Source organism: Myotis yumanensis, unplaced genomic scaffold (assembly GCF_028538775.1).
Source record: "Myotis yumanensis isolate MYYU_CA2020_CCGP unplaced genomic scaffold, mMyoYum1.0.hap1 SCAF_9, whole genome shotgun sequence".
Taxonomy (NCBI): Eukaryota; Metazoa; Chordata; class Mammalia; order Chiroptera; family Vespertilionidae; genus Myotis; species Myotis yumanensis.
Genome location: NW_027223760.1, coordinates 43320220 through 43329972, shown reverse-complemented (window position 1 = coordinate 43329972; position 9753 = coordinate 43320220).

Genomic DNA, 9753 nt, shown 5'->3' with positions numbered 1-9753 from the left:
AAGGTTGTATTTTCCTAGGAATTTGTCCATTTCATCCACATTGTCCAGCTTGGTGGCAAATAGTTGCTCGTAATATTTTCTTACAATCCTTTGTATTTCTGTGATGTCAGTTGTTGCTTCACCACTTTCATTTCTGATTTTAATTATTTGGGTCTTCTCTCTTTGTTTCTTGATGAGTCTGGCTAAAGGTTTATCAATCTTGTTTATCTTTTCAAAGAACCAGCTCTTGGTTCCATTGACCTTTTTTATTCTTCTTTTAGTCTCTATGTTATTTATTTCTGCTCTAATGTTTATTATTTCCTTCCTTCTACTTACTCAGCTTTTCTTGTTGTTCTCTGTCCTAACATGTGGTCTATCTTTGAGACTGACCCATGTGCACTTAAGAAGAATATATATTTTGCAGTTTTAGGTTGAGATGTTCTATAAATGTCAATTAAATCCATCTGATCCAATGTGTCAGTTAGAGTCTCTGTTTCCTTGTTCATTTTTTGTCTGGAAGATCTATCCAGGCCTGGAATTCCAGTTTACGACATTGTACTTAGGTAATGGAAATGGGAGAAAACAGGTATCTGGAAGTTACCAGTATTTCTGGAAAATAAGCACTCAGTAGAGTGTACTCCAAGACTACAGAGATGTCTCTGGGTCCCCAAAGGCTGGAAGGGGAGTATCCATCTGAGTCCTTTCCAGTGATGGAGATATTAGACTGTGGTAACAAGGCACCGAAGTGGTAATTGGCACAATCCAGAGACGTTGAATCCTCTCACAGGAGATAAAGGGATTCTCTTTTGTTAGTAGCTGAAAAATTTTGTTACATATTACTTTCAACATATTTAAAATATAACTGACATAAGCACTTACAAATCATGGTGTGTGTAGAAAAGGAATATTGTCTGAGTGTAATAGATATTCCCATATTTATTATACTGCTAATAATGTGAAATATTCAGACAAATTTTTGAATTCTCCATGTCAGCAATTAGTAACATAGAGGTTGCCTGAACATCTGGGCAGAAAACGGAAATACCTGCCAGTAGCTAAAATAGGACAGGGTCATGTTCTGCATTTCTTAGTCGACTAAGACCAGACATTTTCAACTTTTGTTCTCCTACAACTTACACAGGCAGGGCAGAACTAACCTGTTCAACAAGAAATTTCTTCTACGAGGGCCTTCTTGTGGTGTACCTGGTTAAAATCTGAAAAATCACTTTCCGTGAAAAGTGACACCTGCAAGCTTACTCAGGGTTCTCTCAATGACTCTTGGTTTAGGTTTATTTGGTTCTAAATAAACTTTCTCTATGAGAGTTTATATTAGTGATGAGCCTATTCAGCAATGAATTATTTTGTAATCAGGCACATTGCAATCTATCAGAAGTGCACAGTTGTCCATCTGTGCTATCATTTCCACTAACATTATAAACTATGGTCCATTTGGACTCTCTTGAAAAGACAGAAATTGGCCATTTCACCCTGTTTCCTTTACTGATGTCTCAGTGTCAGTACACAAAATGTGACTGAGAAGAAATTTAGGTGAAATTCTTAAAATATGTGATGGTTACATTTAGCCTACATTTCAGTTAAGAAAGTGATTCATACTTCATGTCTATTTTCAGTTGCTAAAACTAACACTGTGTTAATTTAAGCCTAACTAAAAGTTCTCTCTAATTGCTAATTTTATAGTTGCTATAAGTAGCATAATTAGGAACTCTACACTGCTTTTTTAAAAAAGAAACCATGTTTTTTAACTATGCATAATTCTGACTCTAGCACCGTTGTTGTTGTTTTTTTTAAAGCTGTAGATTTTAAAAGGAACTGTGGCCCTAGCCAGTTTGGCTCAGTGGATAGAGTGTTGGCCTGAGGACTTGAAGGGTCCCTGGTCTGATTCCGGTCAAGGGCACATACCTTGGTTGCAGGCTCCTGGCCCTGGTTGGGGTCATGCGGGAGGCAACCAATCAATGTGTCTCTCTCACATCAGTGTTTCTCTCTGTCTCTCTCTCTCCCTTCCAGTCTCTAAAAATCAATGGGAAAAATATCCTCAAGTGAGGTTTAAAAATTAATAAGAATAAATAAATAAATAAATAAATAAATAAATAAATAAATAAATAAAAAAAAATAAATAAAAGGAACTGTGGTGGTACTCATGCGTCAGCTAGGGCCTCCTATCTCCTATCTTATGAAATCAATGTAAGATTGCATCAAAAGCCCAATTGCAAAGCACAGTTATGTTCAAAACTTTTGATCGTCTTCTTAGGTTCTGGTGTTTTACACAATTATGACTCTTTTCCTCTAAGTCTTGCATCCAGGCTAATATACTCTAGTTTACCTTAAAGAATCACTAGTTTTTTCACTAGTTACCACAGAGCTTCACATTCCAAGAATTTAGAGGCTATATAAGAAAGTTAAAGGCTTCAGAGAAGAGTCATAGCTTCCACCATTTTCCTGGATTCTTTCTCTCCTCTCCTGCTCTCTCTCCCTCCTATCAAGAACAAAGCTAATTCCTCTTCTTGCCTTATAAATAGTGTTTTAGGTAGTATACTTAGTCTTACTTGTGGTAGAGACTACTACTGTTTTCCATATTTGTTCTTCCCTTCTTTTATAGTAATAGTAGAATATTTGAGTGCCAAGATAACATTCCATTTTATTGACCTCCTGTGCAGCCAGATATAATTGAATGACTATCACTCTGGCCAATGTGATGTAAGCAGAACTCATGTGTACAACATTTGTTTTTTTTTTCCTAAAGGAATGACTCTTCTCTCCTTTCACTTTTCCTTCTTCCATCTGGCTGGAATGTGGATGTGGTGGTAATAAGTAACCTTGAACTGTGCAGATAAGGGCAACAGGAATAGTGGAGCAACAAGATGGACTGATACAATGGTATCCTTATGCTTGTCCTTGACTGATTATGCCCTGAATGTTACATGCTAGGGAGAGAAACTTTAATCTTACTGCATTTATATTTTGGGTTTTTGTGTCTACAGTGGAGCCTATATCCTAATCCATGCAATGTCCTTCAGACTCTTACCATTCACACCAAGGCATTTCTTAAGGACACTATGCACTACCTATGAGGGACTCTGGTGAACCAATTGTTCTCCCCCTCTTTACATTTATATGTGACACTTTCTGTAGGAGGGGAGGATGAGTGACATTTCCTTAGGTAGAGATGTGAGGAAAATTTCAGGAGGAAATATTCAAGAAAGTGCAAAGAATTTCTAGGGAATAAAAAAATATAACATACCATGCAATTTTGGCACCTAGGGGAATTCTGGAAAACAAAGTTGGATATGTGACTTGTGTGGATTAAAGTGGTGGTGGCGGTGGGCGGGCGGGGGGGGGGGGGGGGTTGGGCTGGGGGTGAGGGAGGTGTATATCAGTTAGTCTTTGCTGCTTTGTTGTGTAACAAAACACCCCAGACTTTAGTATCTTAAAAACAGTTATTACTTCTTTACTGAATGGGTTTGGAGTTGGGGTTGACAGCAGTGGTCAGTTCTGCCGTTTCCCCTGTGCTTACTCAGGCAGCTGAAGTCTGCTGGAAATCAACTGGGATTGGATGGCCTCACTCACATGTCTAGTTGATAGGTGGGTGGCTGGTATGGCTCAGTTCTCCTTTATGTTGTCACTTCAGCTGTCTGGCGCTGGCTTGTTCATATGGCAGCAGTGCTCCAAGCGCGGCAAAGAAGGCAAGACTTGATTTCAAGTACTTTTTAAACTTCCTGTTGTTTCATATTAGCAAGTCTCTGACCAAGTCCATATCTCACATCTGAGTTGGAAGAAGACTTCACCTCTTGATAGGAAGAATTGTAAATTACTAGGGGACAATATTTTGTAATCTGTTGGATCCTTGGATACTAAGCTAAGAAATTTGTACTTTTAATTGATAGACAGTGAGGAAGGAAGGGCACAGACGTAGGGACCAAGCTTAGATACAGCCCAAAACTGTCTTTTAAAAAATATTATTTTGTAAGAGCAGTTTTTCAGTTTACATAAAAATTAAGAAGATGGTACAATGTGAATTAACTTGCCCAGGTACAGGTAACTAGTAAGTAACATTCAGTAATCCTTTGTTATTAACATTTTATATTAATATGGTATGTCTGTTATAATTAATGAATTAATATTGATTTTGTAGTATTATTAGCTAAAGTCCATACTTTATTTAGATTTCTGTAGTGTTGACCTAATATACTTCTTCTGTCCCAGGATCCCATCAGGATACCATAGTACATTTAGTTGTTATGTCTCCCTAGAATCCTCTTGGTTGTGACCTTTTCTCATTTCCTTGTTTTTGATGACTGGGACTGTTTTGTGGAGCCAGCGCCATCAGATATTTTGTAGGACACACTCTATTGTAATTTGATGTTTTTCTTTCTTTTTTTTTTTTAAATATATTTTATTGATTTTTTACAGAGAGGAAGGGAGAGGGATAGAGAGTTAGAAACATCGATGAGAGAGAAACATCGATCAGCTGCCTCCTGCACACCCCCCACTGGGGATGTGCCCACAACCAAGGTACATGCCCTTGACTGGAATCGAACCCGGGACCCTTGAGTCCGCAGGCCGATGCTCTATCCACTGAGCCAAACCGGTTAGGGCATGATGTTTTTCTTATGATTAGACTTAAGTTATGGATTTTTGGAAGGAAGACCACAGAGGTGAAGTGCCAGTTTTATCATATCATATCAAAGGCACATACTATCCACATGACTTTCCACAATTAATGTGAATCTTGATCTTGTGGCTGAGGTAGTTTTTGTCAGGTTTCTCCACTCTAACGTTACCCTCCTGCCAATACCCCCAACATACTCTTTGGGAGGAAGTCACTATGCTCAATTCCTATTTAAAAGGAAGATAGAAAAAAAAAAAGAGTGGAAGATGGAGTATCTACATAAATTATTTGGAATTACTTTGCATGGTAGATCTATTTCTTCTTCCCTGTTTATTAATTTATTCAATGATTTATTTGTGTTAATAGGGACTCATGGGCATTTATCATATACTTTGGGTTATAATCCACTACTACTTTTTATTTTGTTGCTCAAATTGTCCCAGCTTTGGTGACTGGAAGCTATTTCAGTTGGCTCTTGGACCCCTTTGATATACCTCCATCAATCATAGGCCGATATAGCCTAGAAAGCCAAGCTAGACAAGTATAAGCAATAGGTGGCATAAGGCCTGGAAGGCCAAAGGGGAAGCTGCAGGAGGACAACTAAAAGGCAGTGGGAAGTAAGGAAGGGCTTAACCTTTTTTAAAAAATATGAATTGGAGAAAATAAGAAGAATTATCTCATTAGAGTGGATTTCATGGCTGCAGATAACATCAGAGGAAAGCCAGATGTTGACTGTTATTATACCCAAAAGACTTTTTTTTAGAAAAATTTGAGGGTGCGGGAGTTTTTACAATTGAACAGAGATGCAATGGAAAGAGCTAGTAAAGTGTCCAGCAGTGATAGAGGTCTGTGGAAGAGGCGGGAGGAAGGTGGAGATTGAGCCTTGTGAATCAAAAGTGTACTTATGATACAATATCTCAGTATGAGCCCCTGACTAAAGATTTGGTAGTTAAATAAATGAATAAAAATACCTTCTGACAAATGACAAGTTACTAACTAATAATTGCTTGCTCCAGTAATTATTTGGAGCAAGAATGAATGAAGAGCATTTACTGCTTATTTGAGCTATCAGTACTTAGATGAGCTGTTGACAAAAATGAAAGGATTTTAAATTAGAACCACAATCTTGCAGAATGTAGTCAGGAAATACTGGAAACACTGGCACTTTAAATATTCACATGGAAAAGTCATAATGCAAATGAATTTTTACAATATGTGAAAAAATTATATAATGATATATAGGCTATGTCATTATACAGTCTTAGGTTGAGAAAAAAGAAATATAATGGTTCTCTCTTTCTCTCACAATACTCTTTATATTCCCCAAACATTCTGGTATCCATTCCTCACTTTGGATTTTCATTTGAGGAGAAATGAAAGGTAGGAAAATGTTCTGAAAAGCGGAGACATTTAAATTGAGGAGAAAGAGTACCCCCCTTTATTTATCAACTCTCACCTCCCCACTTCCAGCCTCTCCCATCTGCCACGACCTTCACAGCGGGGTTCAGGATCTGAAGGAAGGGCCAGCGCACAAATGAAAATACTATACAAGAAATATGAATTTAGAAGACATTGGGGGCCAGGTGGAGCCTCTTTCTTGAAGAGACACACCGACTTCTGGCCTGGTCTGCTATTTATTTACTTGAATACACATTTGCCCTTTAGCAATGCATACAGGCATATCAAAGGTAAAGTTTGGTAAACAGTAACAGGATTATCATGTTAGGGAATTGCCTTGAGCCACTACTATCTCAACAGATGAGTACTTAGTGTCAGCCCTGCTAACACCCAAGGTCCATCGGCCTTCCTCATTCCTTGGTGCACTGACAGTACTGGCAAGCAGTGGCTTCCCGCACCTGACCATCACTGGAGAACTAGATTTGGACAACTTAAACCCAAAGAGATAAAAAATCTCCATGAACCTGCTTTGAATAACACAATGAGAATAGAATCAGAAACTAGATTTTTTTAATATATCTATTTTATTGATTTTTTTTACAGACAGGAAGGGAGAGGGATAGAGAGTTAGAAACATCCATGAGAGAGAAACATCGACCAGCTGCTTCCTGCACACTCCCTACTGGTGATGTACCTGCAACCAAGGTACATGCCCTTGACTGGAATCGAACCTGGGACCTTTGAGTCTGCAGGCTGATGCTCTATTCACTGAGCTAAACCAGTTAGGGCCAGAAACTAGATTTAAACTCAACTTTGAAGATAGAAACATCTGAAATATTTGAGATGAACTAGACAATTTAAAATGACCCAAAATAATGTAACAGAATTGTCTCCTGCAGGGAAAAATCTTTGTAAATCTGGGCCAGAAGTTTGCATCTGTTATTTAATGTTACCTTCTATTACTTACTAGTTACCTGTCCTTGGGCAGATTAATTCACACTAAAAGTTTTTTTTTTTATTCATAGGATTTTGGAGACAAATATACTATGTATATAGGTTTCTCTTCCTATTTTTAAAAAACTCCTCACCTGAGGATATGTTTTTATTGGAGAAAGAGAGAGAGAGAGAGAAGTATCAATCTGTTGCCTCCTGCACATGTCCAAACTAGGGCGGGGGATCAAACCCACAATGTGGGTATGATGGGAATTTAACCCACAACCCTTTTGCCATACAGGACAATGTTCAACCAACTGAGCTACCAGGCCAAGGATAGTTTTGTTTTATTTTTATTCAAAATAGAATCAACTTTAAATTTAGAGAAAAATTGCAAGTATGGTATAATTAACTTTTGCTATAAACCATTTGAGAATAAGTTATTGACATGGTGCTCCATTACCTATGAATACTTTTGTGCGTATTTCCTACAATGACATTTTCTACATCATCATAATCAATATATTATACTATCTAATCTTCAGATCTCATTTAAATCTTGCCAGTTGTCTCAATACGTTCTTTATAGAAAAAGAGTCCAGTCCAGAATCAAATGTTGCATTTAATATTCATCTCTCTTTAGTCTTCTTCAATATGAAAGAGTTCCTTGGTCTTCACTTGACTTTCATGACCTTGACATTAATGAAGATTACAGATTATTTTATAAAATGTCCCATCATTTGTGTTTGTCTAATGTGTCCTTGCGACTCAATGTAGGTTCTGTGCCTTTGTCAGAAATACCACAGAAATAATGCCAAGTTCCTCACATTGTATCCTATCAGGTGGCACAGATTTTGATTAATCTCATTGTATTACTACAAATTGAGTGCATTACAACCACACAAATTTATCTTAAAATTCTGAAGATCAGAAGCCTGAAATGGGTTCACTAGGTTAAAATGAAGGCAGGGCTGCATTCCTTCTGCAGGCTGTAGGGGAGAATCTGTTAGCTTCTCTTTTTTTTAGCTTCTAGAAGCTGCCTATCTTCCTCAACACATAGCCCCCTTTCATCTTCAAAACCAGTAATCACATCAGTTTAAACTCTGCTTTTGTCACATCTCCTTCTCTGAATCCTTCTCCTGCCTCCCTTTTCCACTTTTAAAAATATATATATTTTTACTGATTTCAGAGAGGAAGGGAGAGGGAGAGATAGAAACATCAATGATGATAATCATTGATTGGCTGCCTCCTGCACGCCCCCTACTGGGGATCGAGTCTGAAACCCGGGCATGTGCCCTGTCTGGGAATACAACTGTGACCTGGTTCATAGGTCGATGCTCAACCACTGAGCCACACAGGCCGGGCCCTTTTCCACTTTTAAGGATCCTGTAATTACACTGGATCACCTGGATAATCCAGGATACTCTTCCCCATCTCAAGATCCTTAATCTAACTACATCTGTGAAGTCCCTTTTCCTAACATATTCATAGGTTTGGGAATTAGGATGTACATCTTATGGAGGGTGGGGGGCATTTTTCTACCTACCATACTAATTTCTGGTAATGTGCACTTTAGTCACTTGATGAAGGTGGTTCCTACCAGTTTTTCAATTATAAAGTTTCTTTTTCTCTCACTATAGCTAATAACTTTTATAGGGGAAATTCTTTGGGACTATGTAAATACCCTATTTTTATCAATTCCTTCCTTCCTTCCTCCCTCCCTCCCTCCCTCCCTTCCTTCCTTCCTTCCTTCCTTCCTTCCTTCCTTCCTTCCTTGACTTATGGATCTTCATGGATTACAAAATAAATTTTAAAATTTTTGTTTATAAAGTAAGTAAACACGCAAACAAACAAACTTCGTATTCCAGGCTCATCTTGTACTTTCTCTGACTCCACCTTTTGAATTGGTCATTTCCCCAAGAAGCTCTGGTTCCCTTTTAGTGAAGAGCAGTATTTAGAAATCAAGAATTGGGCACTAGGTGTGCTTATTACTATTGAAATGTTGCTGTTCCCAGGCCTCTCAGTGGACAGAAGTTTATACACGTCTTCACAAAGAGATTTATACAAGAATAGTTATGCAGCTTTATTCACAAAAGCTCAAAGCTGGAAATAGCACAGGAGAGTGCATGAACACTGTGGTATGTTCATACGTTGGAATACTGCATAGAAAAAATTTAAAAAATAGAAGAAAGAACAAGTAATATATGCTGCCACATGGATAAATCTCAAAGTCATTGACATAAAAGAACCCACACAGAGACAAGAACATTCTGAATGAGTCCATTTATATGAATTTTAAGAACACGTAAAACTAAACTATGGCAATCAATCAGGACAGTTGGCTGCCTATGAGGATTGAAAATGAGTGCAAGGAGACAAAGTAATTTGCTACCATTATAGAAATATTTTCTCTCTTAATTGGGGTTAGTTATACAATACACCCATTGAATTGTACATGTAAGATTTGTATATTTCACTGTACGTTAGTTTTAACTCAATTAAAAAAAAAAAAAAGCTCAGTAGAGAAGCTTTTAAGCCTCATCTTGCCTTTTCTTCCGGGGACCTCTTATGTAACTCTGAGTATGGATTCCATGAGAAAAGGATGGCAGAATAAAGAGATAAGAGTGTAAGTTCCTCAATACGTTGTAGGACCACATAATCATTCCTGAAACTGTATACCTCTAGAATTGTGTGTGTGTGTGTGTGTGTGTGAGAGAGAGAGAGAGAGAGAGAGAGAGAGAGAGAACAGGAAAAAGAGGTTGAATCCTAGTTATTATGGTTGAGCCTCAGTTCCAGTAGCCCAAGCCATTTCCTAA